At 40.8% G+C, this 14,458-nt stretch overlaps 1 protein-coding gene across 3 annotated transcripts in view; it reads right to left on the bottom strand.

The window, feature by feature from the left end:
- The window catches only part of akap6 (A kinase (PRKA) anchor protein 6), a 135,768-nt gene that overhangs the window by 118,616 nt on the left and 2,694 nt on the right, over window positions 1-14,458 (bottom strand). The gene's annotated exons all lie outside the window — the stretch shown is intronic.

The following is a 14,458-nucleotide window of genomic DNA, read 5'->3' as shown; positions in this document are numbered from 1 at the left end:
TGCTATTTTACATGCCAACATGATCAAATACAATGACAAATAATAGTCAAACTACTTAGACAGTGTTTAAAATAACTACATATTTACATTTTATACTTGATATATAAATATGACACTTTTTTCCGTGTTGTTATTGTTAACTAAAACAAACTTTTGAAAATTGTTTGCATTATTGAAAATAAAGCTGAAATTAAATACAATATAAATATTAGATGAAAAACTTAAACTTTTAGTTTGTTGCCAAAGAAACAATTCTAAATTTCATGCTAAAACTGAAATAAAAATAAAGCTAAACAGAGATATTTTGAACTAATTCAAAATATTAATAAATCCTATAATAGTATATAAATAACACTAAAACTGGAAACCTTTTAAAAACAAGCTCTAATGAACTTTAAAACATCTGCCTTAAAATTCAGCAGATCTTCTTATCTTCTGTGCTGCATTTCATAATATTACAATATTAAGCCAAATAAAACTAAACATGTTCCTGTAGCTCAAAGGGGTTCGACTCCCTGAGAATTCATAAACCAATAAAATGTAATACTTCCTTTTTAAATAACTGAATTCACCATGACTCGACAGAATATAACAAAAAGAATTTCTGTTTCTGAAGTTTATGCCATAAAGATACAGAATAGTTTGGTAACACTCTACATTACAGTGCCCATGTTATAGATAACACACAATCATTACAAAAACATTTGTTTGGATTTGTTGAAGTATAAGCCAGCGGCATCTACTTGTGCTAAAGTCAATGCCACAATGCAAACTCACTACTAATGTAATTACTGTATTAGCTACTATGCCTATGAATAACGCACAATGAGGTCATTTCTAAAGTCATACACAACGGCATAACATCAGCAGCTGAGGTCATTTCCACCCTGCACAAAAAGAAAGAAATCTGACTGTAAGGAAGATGATCCTGAACCGGAACAACTGACGTTCATCATGATGCTGTCTCGCCGCAATTATCAGGCTTTGAATATCTAGGCCACTGCAACAGGGAAGTCAACGATTGGAAATCAATATCTTGAACGATCTGGTTTGAGCGTCTGGTTAATATGCTACTTCAGTACAGAGTGATGCCATCCTACCAATAGCATCATAGCAATCCAATGAATAATTCAACTATTATGGATTTCTGGCATTTACAGCCCATCTGCATGTATTTGTTAAAGCACGGATGAAGCCGTCCAAACCGATTCATTAGTTGACATTCAACATGAAAGGGCAGAGAGAATCATTTCAGATGTGTTTGTTTGCAAACGCATCAGTGACATAACAACATTCGATGGCACACATCTGCATCATGGGAACATGCAAACAAGTGTTCACGCAGGATTATACAGGGCCGTACAGGTGATTAGCATATCATATGCATGCATAACTTATTCAAACCATGACATACACACAAATGGTGCTTTTGCATGCTCTATGTTAATCTCTTCACCAATTGGCTCCAGTCCACCCTCAAGAAGATGTAATGTTTACTGTTCAACAAGTAATCCACATGACTCCAGTCCATCAATTAATGACTTGTAAAGTGAAAAGCTGTGAGATTGTAAGTAATAAATGCTTAAGACTAAAATACGAATCCTTTCTCCATAATGTTGCTTTCAAACCACGAATTGATGCCATATGAGGTGCTGATGCAAAATCATTTTTATCTATATCTGTCACCCTGTCTGTTTTATTTCCACACTACTAAAGTTTCATTGCAAATAAACAATAAACAACAGATGAATAATAAAAGGCAAAATGACCTTTAATGTACTGCTGTCCAAGAGCCAAATGCTTTACTTAATTATACCAGGCACTCAATAAACCAGCCATCAGTTCTGCTGACTTCACAAAATCCTCTGAAATAATCTGCAGCCTCCGTTAGAGCTCAAAATGGGTCAAACTCCTGCTTTCTTAGTGAACACAGTCTCACACCACAATCTGACACCTACCGAAATCACAATGAAGTATGCACAAATGCAGCTGCATCCAAAAAGTGTGACCCAGAGAAAGGGTCAGATTACAGTGAACATTTAAGTGCTGAATAGCACTAATGAACTATATATGTTTACATTATGTTTGCTGTTACTACAATTTCACAAATAAAATTGTCACGAGTTCCTGATGGATATTACTGAAATAGACGCACTGATGAATCATATGCATGTCTCTGTTACAGCACTTTAAAAATGTACTAAATGTTTGGGAAACCTGTTTGGAAACAGACATTATTTTTACATTATAGTTGCTTTCTTATGTTGAACATAGAAGATATTTTGAAGAGTGCTGGTAATCACACATTTGGTGGTTGCCATTGAGTTCCATAGTATTTTTTTCCTACTATGGAAGTCAATGGCAACCACCAACTTCCAGCAATAACAGAGTCAATGTCACCAAACATCAGAAGGTGACTGTGCATATTCTCAGCAGTCTTTATGCAGAGACTAAATACTTTACTTCGCATCAGAATGAGGCTGAGGATCAGAAGTCTCAGTGAATAGCTAAGATGGCATCTCTCTGTATATTTCATGCTGGTTTAAATAAACGAGTGAACCAGAATCAATAGAGACGTGTAGAGCAGCGCTGGGAGTGAATGATGGCAGTGTGGTTGAGTTGAGTCTCTACAGAGTGCGGCTCTAGTAATCCCATAACACCCACATTAAACCTTCTAACTGCATTTAAAACCTATTTCCAGTCAGGCTGTGATTCACTTTGACTGGCATTATTTGAGTTATAGAGGAGCCGTTTCCACGTGACACCCCATCTGTAACGAGAGCGAGCTAAGCAATGCTATGAAGCCATGCGATTAAATGGAGAGCAAAGAGAGTTACAAAGCATAATGAAAATGTTGTTCCAAACCCAAATTACTATTTTTTTCTATACGAAAAAAGCATATAGTGACCTGAGGCTGTATCATTTTTTTTTAAATCCGTTAAAGGATTTTTAGGCTGCATTAATTAGGTAAACCGGAACCGGAAACACTTCCCATAACACCCTATGTACTTGCTACATCATTAGAAGAATGGCATCTACGGTAATATTTGTCTCTTTCTCTCTTGTTCCGAGGTCACCGTGGCCACCAGATCCAGTCTGTGTCCAGATCAGAGGGTCACTGCAGTCACCCGGATCCAGTACGTATCCAGACCAGATGCTGGATCAGCACCTAGAAAGGACCTCTACATCCCTGAAAGACAGCGGAGACCAGGACAACTAGAGCCCCAGATACAGATCCCCTGTAAAGACCTTGTCTCAGAGGAGCACCAGGACAAGACGCCAGGAAACAGATGATTCTTCTGCACAGTCTGACTTTGCTGCAGCCTGGAATTGAACTACTGGTTTCGTCTGGTCAGAGGAGAACTGGCCCCCCAACTGAGCCTGGTTTCTCCCAAGGTTTTTTTCTCCATTCTGTCACCGATGGAGTTTTGGTTCCTTGCCGCTGTCGCCTCTGGCTTGCTTAGTTGGGGACACTTCATCTACAGCGATATCGTTGACTTGATTGCAAATAAATGCACAGACACTATTTAACTGAACAGAGATGACATAACTGAATCCAATGATGAACTGCCTTTAACAATCATTTTTGCATTATTGACACTGTTTTCCTAATGAATGTTGTTCAGTTGCTTTGACGCAATGTATTTTGTTTAAAGCGCTATATAAATAAAGGTGACTTTGACTTTGACTTTGACTTTAAGGAAAAAGAAATCCCCATGTGTGTTCACTTAAAGTTCTAAAGGTTTAGATCAGCATGAGGGCGAGTAAACGATGACAGTTCATGTTTGGGTGAACTATTCCTTCAAGTCTCCTGCTAGAAAAAAAAAGATGATCATAAAACAGCTCAACAACATCTCAAACTATTAGGAATTAGGAAGAGACTGAAGTGTAAGATCTCAATGTGAATTCACACATTTCTCATGTAATTCTCCCAAGTTCAAATGACCTGAGCTACAGTACAGGGTTCATTTTATAGCACTAAACTTTTACTGTATGTCAACAAATGTCTTATTGAGTCTATTACACTGTAAAAAAATATATATTTTTCAAGTTGTAAATAAAGATTATTGATGTGCACTGTAAAAAATATTCTTTGAAGTTATAAGTAAAACAAATTATTGGAGTACTGTGGCAGGGGGGGCGTGGTTTAGCGAAGTCTGCAGCGGGAGAGAGAATCAGGAGACGAGCGGTAAGTGAGTGGTTTGGGCAAAAACTATCAACACCTGTCTCTTGTTTCAGTAATTGGCGCGGAGAGAGTATAAAACGCCAGGAGAGACAGAAGCAGTTGAGAGAGAGACAGACTGCTGACGAGAACCGGAAACAGAACCGAAACGAGTAACCCGGAAGTGTTGTGCGATCGTGTCTGTGTTGATGTCAGAGTAAAAGTCACCATTGGTGTTTATAAAGTTTGAGTTTGAATTTGAGTTAATAAATTCGTCAGCAGTCCAGCCGACCTCACCCCTTTGTCCTCTTCTTTTCCTCTCACGAACTTACTACACTGATGCCGAAACCCGGGAAAGGAAGGAGTGCCGCCGCTATGCAGAGTCCCTCCTCTACGCCATTTGTGGACGTTATTTCATCCCTCGCGGCCCTACATCAGGAGCAACACCAGGCCCTGCTGGACTTGAGAACAGATCAGGAGCGGCGATTCCATGCCATCCTTCAAGCACAGCAGGAGGACCGCGAGAGGTTCTGAAGCTGGATCGACCGGGAGGTTCGCGCTCACTTACCCCTCCACAAGATGGGACCACAAGACGACCCAGAAGTATTCCTAGAACTGTTTGAAAAATCAGCGGAAGCGTGAGGGTGGCCCCGCGACCAATGGCCAGTCCGTTTGATTCCCTTGCTCTCAGGCGAGTCCCAGGTGGCCGCACAACAGCTACCAGTGGCGAACGTCCTAGTCTTCGATGACCTAAAGAGGGCCATCATTCAGCGGGTCGGCCGGACCCCAGAGCAGCATCGCCAGCGCTTCCAATCCCTGGACCTGGGGGAATCCGGTCGGCCCTTCGAGATGGCCCAGCAGCTCCGGGACTCCTGCCACAAGTGGCTACTGGCCGAGGGGAATGACCTGGAACACATCATCGACCTCGTGGTGCTGGAGCAATTCATCACTCGGCTACCGAAGAAAACAGCCGAGTGGGTCCAGTGCTACCATCCCGCATCACTGGACTCGGCCATCCATCTAGCAGAGAACCACATGGTGGCGTGCCCAGGGGTCGGCAAACCCTTAACATCTCTCTCTCTCTCTCCCTCTCTCTCCTCCCCTTCTCTCTCTCGCTCCTGTCCCTCTCCCTAGGTCCCGTCCACCCAACCCTCCTCGTTGACCAAGGGCATTACGCGAATCCAAGGGCCCCGCCCAGGATTTCTCCGCTCTCTCCGAGCCAATTCTCCAATCCACTCCCTGCCACTGGGGTGGCAGGGAGGTCTGGGCTGGCCTGTTGAGGGGACCCGGAGCATTTCGTGGACAGGTATCCAGTGATGGAGGTGGGGACGATGATCCGGGTCCCGGATGTCCCACAGGCCAACCACGGTCAGGCTGGCGAGTACCAAATACCTGTGAGTATCAAAGGGGGTACATATCCGGCCTTGGTGGATTCGGGATGTAACCAAACCTCAATCCAATCATTTTGGGAATGAATTGGCCCGTGTTAACGGTTTCATTGAGGTCGTTATGTGCGGATGCCTCTTGGGGAAATAAGGCACGGAAGGAGGCCACGCGGGTGCAGGTGGGAGAAACTGAGCCAGGACCACTGGGTTCTGCTTCAGAGGAACCGAGCGAAATCGGGAGACTTATTCTCTCGGAGCGTGATGACTTTCCTCTGGAGCAGTCTCAGGATGAGACATTAAAACATGCGTTTCAACAGGTCCGCTCCATCGATGGCCAGCCTCTCCAACCTGCCCACCCGTTCACCTATCCGTATTTTGCCATTTTAAGAGATCGGTTGTATCGAGTTACCCAAGACTTAGGGTGCTAAGGTGCCCTTGAGCAAGGCATCGAACCCCCAACTGCTCCCCGGGCGCCGCAGCATAAATGGCTGCCCACTGCTCCGGGTGTGTGCTCACAGTGTGTGTGTGTGTGTGTTCACTGCTCTGTGTGTGTGCATTTCGGATGGGTTAAATGCAGAGCACAAATTCTGAGTATGGGTCACCATACTTGGCTGAATGTCACTTCACTTTCACTTTCACAAAAAGACGCTCGGACAAAAGTGAATACAACCCAGTTGTTGATTCCGAAGAGCCACAGGGAAATGCTTTTCCATGTGGCTCATTCTAATCCCATGACGGGCCATTTGGGACAGGCAGCAACACTGAATCGCCTCATGACCCGTTTCTTTTGGCCGGGCATTCACGACAACGTGCACAGGTGGTGTGCATCTTGTCCGGAATGTCAGTTGGTGAACCCACCATCTGCCCCAAAAGCGCCTTTGAACCCTCTTCCCTTAATGCAGGTCCCCTTTGAGAGAATTGGTATGGACCTCATCGGGCCATTAGAGCGATCTGCACGGGGACATCGCTTTGCATTAATCATAGTTGACTATGCAACACGATATCCTGAAGCAGTGGCCCTCCGCAACATTTCTGCTAAGAGTGTTGCGGATGCCCTGTTTCGTCTAATCTCCCGGGTGGGGGTTCCGAAAGAGATCCTCACCGATCAGGGCACGGCGTTTATGTCACGTACGCTACGCGAACTGTACGGATTATTGAGCATTAAATCGATTCGAACTAGTGTCTATCACCCACAGACCGACGGCCTGGTCGAACGGTTTAATCGCACACTTAAATCCATGATCCGTAAATTCGTTCAAGAAGACGCCAAGAATTGGGATAGGTGGCTAGAGCCCTTGTTATTCGCTGTGCGAGAGGTCCCACAAGCCTCCACCGGGTTTTCCCCATTTGAGCTTATCTATGGACACCAGCCCCGAGGGGTGCTGGATGTACTGAGAGAAACTTGGGAGGAGGGGCCATCTCAGAGCAAAAACAAAATTCAGTATGTGCTGGACTTGTGAACTCCACACGTTGGGGCGGCTATCAATGGAGAATTTGTTACAAGCCCAGGACCGCCAGAGCCAGCTGTATAACAGGGGAACTAGATTACGCAAATTTGCACCGGGAGAGAAAGTACTTGTATTACTCCCAACGTCGAGCTCTAAATGAATGGCTAAGTGGCAGGGACCATTTGAGATCGCAAGACAAGTTGGAGATCTCGATTATGAGGTAATACGGTCCGATAGGAACGGGGCCCGTCAGATCTATCACCTCAACCTCCTAAAAAAATGGAATGAGGTGGAATCAGTGATGTTGGCAACGGTGATTGGCGGGGAGGATGATCTCGGACCAGAGGCGAATGTCAAACCACAATCCCTCGCCCTGGCCCCAGGGGGAGATCACCTCTCGCCGTCCCAACTCACTGATTTAACGAAATTACAGGCAGAGTTTGCCGACGTCTTCTCGCCCCTACCGGGCCGTACTAACCTGATTCAGCACCATATCGAGACCGAGCGTGCGTGGTAGTTCGCAGACGGCCGTATCGCTTACCTGAGCACAAGAAAATGGTAGTTCAGGCTGAATTAGGCGCAATGCTTGACATGGGGGTGATAGAAGAATCCATATGCAGCATCTGAGGGCTGTCCTGAGATCGCTGAGGGGGGCGGTACTCACAGCCAACCCAAGAAGTGTGCGATTGGGCGTGTGGAAGTAAGGTATCTGGGCTTCCACTTGGGGCATGGACAGGTGCGTCCCCAAATTGACAAGACAGCCGCTATTGCGACCTGCCCACGTCCCAAGACCAAAAAGGAGGTAAGGCAGTTGTTGGGGCTGGCGGGATATTATAGACGGTTTATTCCTAACTATTCGGACCTCACCAGCCCTTTGACTGACCTTACTTAAAAGGAGGTGCCAGATACGGTCAAGTGGACGGAGCAATGTCAGCAGGCCTTTACCCAGGTCAAGGCTGCCCTGTGTGGCGGGCCATTGTAACACTCTCCTAATTTTTCTCTCCCTTTTCTGTTGCAGACAGACGCGTTGGACAGGGGGCTGGGTGCAGTCCTGTCACAGGAGATAGAGGGGGAAGAACGGCCGGTGCTGTACATTAGCCGGAAGCTTTCGAAGAGAGAGGCTAAGTACAGCACCATAGAGAAAGAGTGCCTTGCCATCAGATGGACCATCCTCTCCCTCCGCTATTATCTCCTGGGACGGGAGTTCACCCTCTATTCGGATCACACTCCGCTGCAGTGGCACCACCGCATGAAGGATACCAACGCGCGGATCACTCGTTGGTATCTGGCTCTTCAGCCTTTTAAGTTCAAGGTGATCCACAGGCCAGGTGTTCAGATGGCGGTGGCGACTTCCTCTCCAGAAATGGAGGGGGGGGGGGTGCAGACCGGATGGCTCCCCGGCCTGAGACGGGCGGTGGGGGTATGTGGCAGGGGGGGCGTGGTTTAGCGAAGTCTGCAGCAGGAGAGAGAATCAGGAGACGAGCGGTAAGTGAGTGGTTTGGGCAAAAACTATCAACACCTGTCTGTTCAGTCTGTCTGTTTCAGTTATTGGCGCGGAGAGAGTATAAAATGCCAGGAGAGACAGAAGCAGTCGAGAGAGAGACGGACTGCTGACGCGAACCGGAAACTGAACCGGAACGAGTAACCCGGAAGTGTTGTGCAATCGTGTCTGTGTTGATGTCAGAGTAAAAGTCACCATTGGTGTTTATAAAGTTTGAGTTTGAATTTGAGTTAATAAATTTGTCAGCAGTCCAGCCGACCTCTTTGTCCTCTTCCTTTCCTCTCACAAACTTACTACAAGTACATTTTAGAAGAAAATACTATTTCAGTCTTTCTACTTCAAAATTTCATTTTAATTCAGTATTACTTATGGATTCTTTGTAATTATTTATGATTAAAATAAAAAAACTGATTTTCACTGAAAAATTGCTAGTAAATTTCACACAAAAAAAAAACAAACAAACAAAGAAACAACAAGTAACATGTTAAATTAAATATTAAGCCTAAATGTTGAAGTAGAAATGTCATCAGATGTTAAATACTTGTGAAATTTCAGAATGAAAATTTTCTATGTAAATCTTACACCAAATTTTTCGGTGATGTGTTTATTTAATTTTAAGAGAAACATCTGAAATAAAGTAAATACTTAAAACATAACTGCTAACTCAATTCACAAGTCTTGTGAGATCTGTAAGGGAAACATCAAGGAGAAAGCTTCGAAGATTTTAATGTGAGGAGTCTAGTTCTGCTGTGTCACTTTGCAACATCATACAGGAGAAAGAGAGTCTACAGAAACTATCCACAGTTGAAACTCTGCTTACAAATACAGTGTAAAGCCTGAAACTCCCTGCAGGTAGCATTCTTCTCTCTGGGGCTCTGTCCCAAATCCACTGAATTATTAACTGTATCCACAAGCAGATATGTTGTGGATACAGTTAATATTTGTTTCTCGCCCCCTTCTCAAATGTTCCTCACACCTTCAAGAAAATGGAGCAAATCTAAAGTGAAATGAAAAAAAGACATCAGGATAAAACTGTTTATATGGGAGCATTAAATTCTGATAGAATTACATGAGCTTCTTACATGCAATAAAGAACTCTAAGTAACAATCTGTCAAGACTACATCAATTTAAATCTTAAATCTTTAGTGGATGTCTTACATTTGCATAAAAGTCGGTTATGAAGAACCTTTATTATCCCTTTGCAAATCCTTGATTAAGTTACAAATTGGCTTTCAAAGAACGACAGGAGTTGTTCTCCTGCTCCAAAGCGTTTTATGCAAATTAGAGCTGTAATATATTATCATAATTAAAGGAATAGTTCACCTAAAAAAGAACATTTGCTGAAAATCCACAAATTCTTACCCACAGCCCATCCAAGATTATAGATGAGTTTGTTTCTTCATCTAAACAGATTTGGGTAAATTACATTACATTATTTGCTCACCAATGGATCCCCTGCAGTGAATGGGTGCCGTCAAAATGAGAGTCCAAACAGCTGATAAAAACATCACAATAATCCACAAGTAATAAACACCTCTACAGTCCATCAATTAATGTGAAATGAAAAGCTGCGTATTTATTCAAATTGCTTCCTTTAAAAAATGAGTCCTCTGGAACAAGCAAAAAGAATCTAAACAAATCAAAGCAGTTCTAAACAAATATGTTGGTGGACTTGGTGTGAGAGAGCAAGAGGTGATGGATTTTTTCACTGGAGGAAGCATTATCATGAATTATGGACTGGTATTTTGGCCAGAAGTGACAGTGTAAAGTTAAAGGAACACTCATTTTCCATTTTCAAATCCATTCAGCTGATCTCCGGGTCTGGCGGTAGCACTTTTAGCTTAGCTTAACATAGATCATTGAATCTGATTAGACCGTTAGCATCTCGCTCAAAAATGAACAAAGAGTTTCGATATTTTTCCTATTTAAAACTTGACTCTTCTGTAGTTACATTGTGCACTAAGACTGATGGAAAATGAAAAGTTGCGATTTTCTAGGCCAATATGGCTAGGTACTATTCTTTAACTGATGGACTGGAGAGGTGTGGGTTACTTCTAAATTATCGTTATATTTTTTTATCAGCTGTTTGGACTCTCATTCTGACGGCACCCATTCACTGCAGAGGATCCTTTGGTGAGCAAGTGATGAAATGCTAAATTTCTCCAAATATTCTGATGAAAAACAAACTCATCTACATCTTGGATGGCCAGCAGGTGATTAAATCTTTTAGCAGATAGTCATTTTTGAGTGAACTATTCCTTTAAAGAAACTTAGCAGTGAACTATATTTTACACTTACTGAAGAAAGTGTGGATGTTCTGGCAAATGTTAACCACCATTATGCTAGAGTCTTTTGGCCGTCACATACTGACCAAACACAAAGAGCCTATACAGTAATGAATGAGACTGTAGGAGGAATGATAGATAAAAATAAATGCTGCCAGCTCGCGGTTCATTGCCCTTCCCAGACACACACCTGCAGCAGCGTTCCTGGCAGAACATCTCTATAGCTATCACATCCACTCACTCTCTTCTGCTTCTGTCTCCTCTGACCTTGACCTACACCAGATGCTGAGGTCAGACGAGACAGTCAATGCTCACATTTGATGCTTTTAGCAACAGCTTTAGTACAAACATATATCAGCTAAACATATATCAAACATATATCACCATTAAACAACAACAAAAAATTAATTGGAGGGAAAATAATTGGGACTTCACTTTAACTTGACCTATGCTACTTCCTCTGCCTGCTCAGAGACAAGCAGCATGTGTTATTCATGTGCTTATGCATAAGATGTTAACTAACTAATATTCAATATTTTGGCATTTATAGAACAAAAAAGTTCTAAGAATTTACCTAAAATTGTATATTATATATATTATATGTGATATAGTTCCTAAACACACAGCCAGAAGCACATTACAATGGTCCAATATCTACACTGATACAAATATAATCACAGCTTTACACATCCAATGGAACAATAAGCTGCATGACGGCAGGACAAATCAGAGACAACTGTGTCTATGAAGTATCCAGTGGACTTTAATAATTCATGAAACTGAAGCACTGACCTCACAGAAAGAGGACCTTTCTTCTATCATTCATGGTGTCTTTTTTCAGTCAGTGTTTTACAGTGCATTTACATATAATGTTTATTAAAAATAAAATAATGTTTATTTCTCCTGTCAGTATCACTGAATAAATAATCTAATTTCTTCTTCGAGTAATAAAGTATAAGATAGTATAAACAATAAATAAAACTAAACTGTTAAATATAAATAATATACAAAAATATTTATTTTAACAAATTAAGTCATTTTCTGTTTAATTCCTTCTGTCCATATCATTTCATAAATAATCATATTCTTTATTGTATAAAAAAAATAAAAATACATAAAGTTAAACTATTAAATATATTACTTTTATATATATATATAATTTTATATAATGAATTCTGGCAAATACAGCTATAATGTATATGACTAAAAAGGTGAGTTGAAAGACTGAATATTAGTTATATATATTAAAAAGCCTTGACGTTCTGTAAAGAGCGTGGCTGGGACAACAAGCCTCCAGCATCTTAAGATAAGGGAAGAAATCACAGGCAAGACACGTCTACATGTGTTCTGGGTTACACTGAATCAGATCCACTTTCTGAAAGGAGCTGAGAGCAATATCCTGTATGAGTCAGCAGAAACACGCTTTTATTTATACATATGAGGGTCACAGAGAGCCTGTGAAGCTAACATTTCCATAAAGCAGTTTTATTTTCACTCTACAATATAAATGTGTCTTTGTATATCGTGCTATTCTTTGAAGACAAAATGACAATAGACTACAGGGTCAGTCTAATGGAGAAACTTTAGGGCTAAATGTAAAGTGCATAATTTCCACAGAAAACCGAAGAGCAAAAAATATTATTCAAAGGGTTTCTCCAAACACTCCCATAGACCAATTGGTTGAGTCAGTGTTGCAGGGTGTGATGCTCAAAATATCGGCAAATACAGCATATTAAGAATTATCATAAATATTAAGAGTTCACCTAACCAGCTCAGATGTTGACTGACAAAATAAGTACTGTGGCTTTGAAGCTCAAGCAGTTTTATCTCACAGCCAGACCATTCTTTACCATGGTAATGTCTATTGGCCGCAATGTTTTGTATGACATGTGACATGATGTCAAAGCACAATGAGCCCTGCCATGGCTCTCTTATACTGAATGTCTTTGGAAGCTCTGTTTAATTGTCCATCATTTCTACAGGACAGTTTTGACCTGTTTCTAATCAATACATTGTTAACCCTTAACCTCAATCATCAATGCAGTTAAAGGTTAAGGTCATTTATTCAGCAAGTTCATTACTACTTCTGCCATGGCAACCTGACCCTCCTGAACCCCACAAAGGAAAAACGATATTTAAAATTCCCTTTACCATCACAGTCGACCGCCTTCAGCAAATATTTAACCTATTAAAAACACTTAACATCAAAATGTTTAATTCAATGTGTTGCTTATTCTTATTAAAATTTACTACGATTTATGAGTGAAATTATTTTCAAAGTAAATACGACACAAAAATATTTTGTGTATAAATTACAGGTAGACTAGAATTTTATATAAAAAACAAAAACAAATGAGTGGCAGTTACTTATACCACCATGTTTCTAGAACAATGGTCCTATACACTATGTATTTATATTATGCTACAGTGTAGCGTAGTCAAAAAAAATGATAAGCAGCAAAACTGTTTCCAACATTGATTACAAATCAGCATATTAGAATGATTTCTGAAGGATCAATGTAGACTAAAGTAATGATGCTGAAAATTCAGCTTTGCATCAGAGGAATAAATTACATTTTAAAGTAAAACCGCTATTTTAAATCATAGTAATTTCTCACAATATTAGTTTTTACTGTAATTTTTTAATGTAAAGTCTTAATGAACATATGACACTTTTTTTTTTTTTTTTGAAATCTCACCGAACTCAAACTTTTGAACGGTTGTGTATATATGCATTTAGGATATTTTTGGTTTTCATGACCTTGGTCCCTGCTTGAGAGCCACAGTTCTAAGGTGTTGTGGCTGGTTGCCAACATGCTGCTATGCAGTCGCTAAGGTGTTTTTGATAGTCGTTAGGTGGATGCTCACTGGCAAAAAGGCCCGCCCATATTCTGCTCTCTAGGCTCGGGTCCCTCCTTCAGTGCAACGGTTTCAACAATTTCTTATTGTATGACTTCATGGTCAAAAGCAGGAAAATCTACTCTTTATATACTTTGCATAAATGTGCATCAAAAGTATTGGATAAGAAACCTAACATATATAATCATTGTTTTTTTTTGTTTTTTTTTTACATTTTGACAATTCTGTTGCATTTACAATTGTTGTTTAATGTACAAAATTGTTAATACCTTGCACCCTCACCCTTGAAAGAATATGTTTCTTAACATACTAAAAATATAAGACAAACAAGAGCTTTGTCCAGAGATGATTGTGCAGCGCAGTTTAGAGATACTAATTTTTCTGGAAGAGCTGTTAATAATTGGAATAATTTACCAAATAATATTATACAGTGTTTTACCTTTGAAAAGTTTAAGTTACATTTGAAAATATGGTTAAAGATGAGTCAAGTTTGTGATCACTGAATATTCTTGTGTTTTGAAAGGGTTACACAACTTTGGGTGTTGTGTATTTATAAAATAAATAAATGAACACCGTACGGAATCGTGCATGTCCGTAGCTCAAACAGATTGGGGGCTGTAATTTACAAATCCTTAAAAGAAATAGCAAAGCAATTATTTTAAAGCATTATTATAGATAAAGCCAAAAGCAATGGTTTGAAGGAAAAAAAACAGATTTGTTTATTACAAATGCACAGCTTTTTACTGCACAAGACATTTATTGATGGACATGATTTATGTGGATTACTTATAGTGATGTTTTTATCAGCTGTTTGGAC

Source organism: Carassius carassius, chromosome 32 (assembly GCF_963082965.1).
Source record: "Carassius carassius chromosome 32, fCarCar2.1, whole genome shotgun sequence".
Lineage (NCBI taxonomy): Eukaryota > Metazoa > Chordata > Actinopteri > Cypriniformes > Cyprinidae > Carassius > Carassius carassius.
This window is presented reverse-complemented; position numbering and strand designations above follow the sequence as displayed.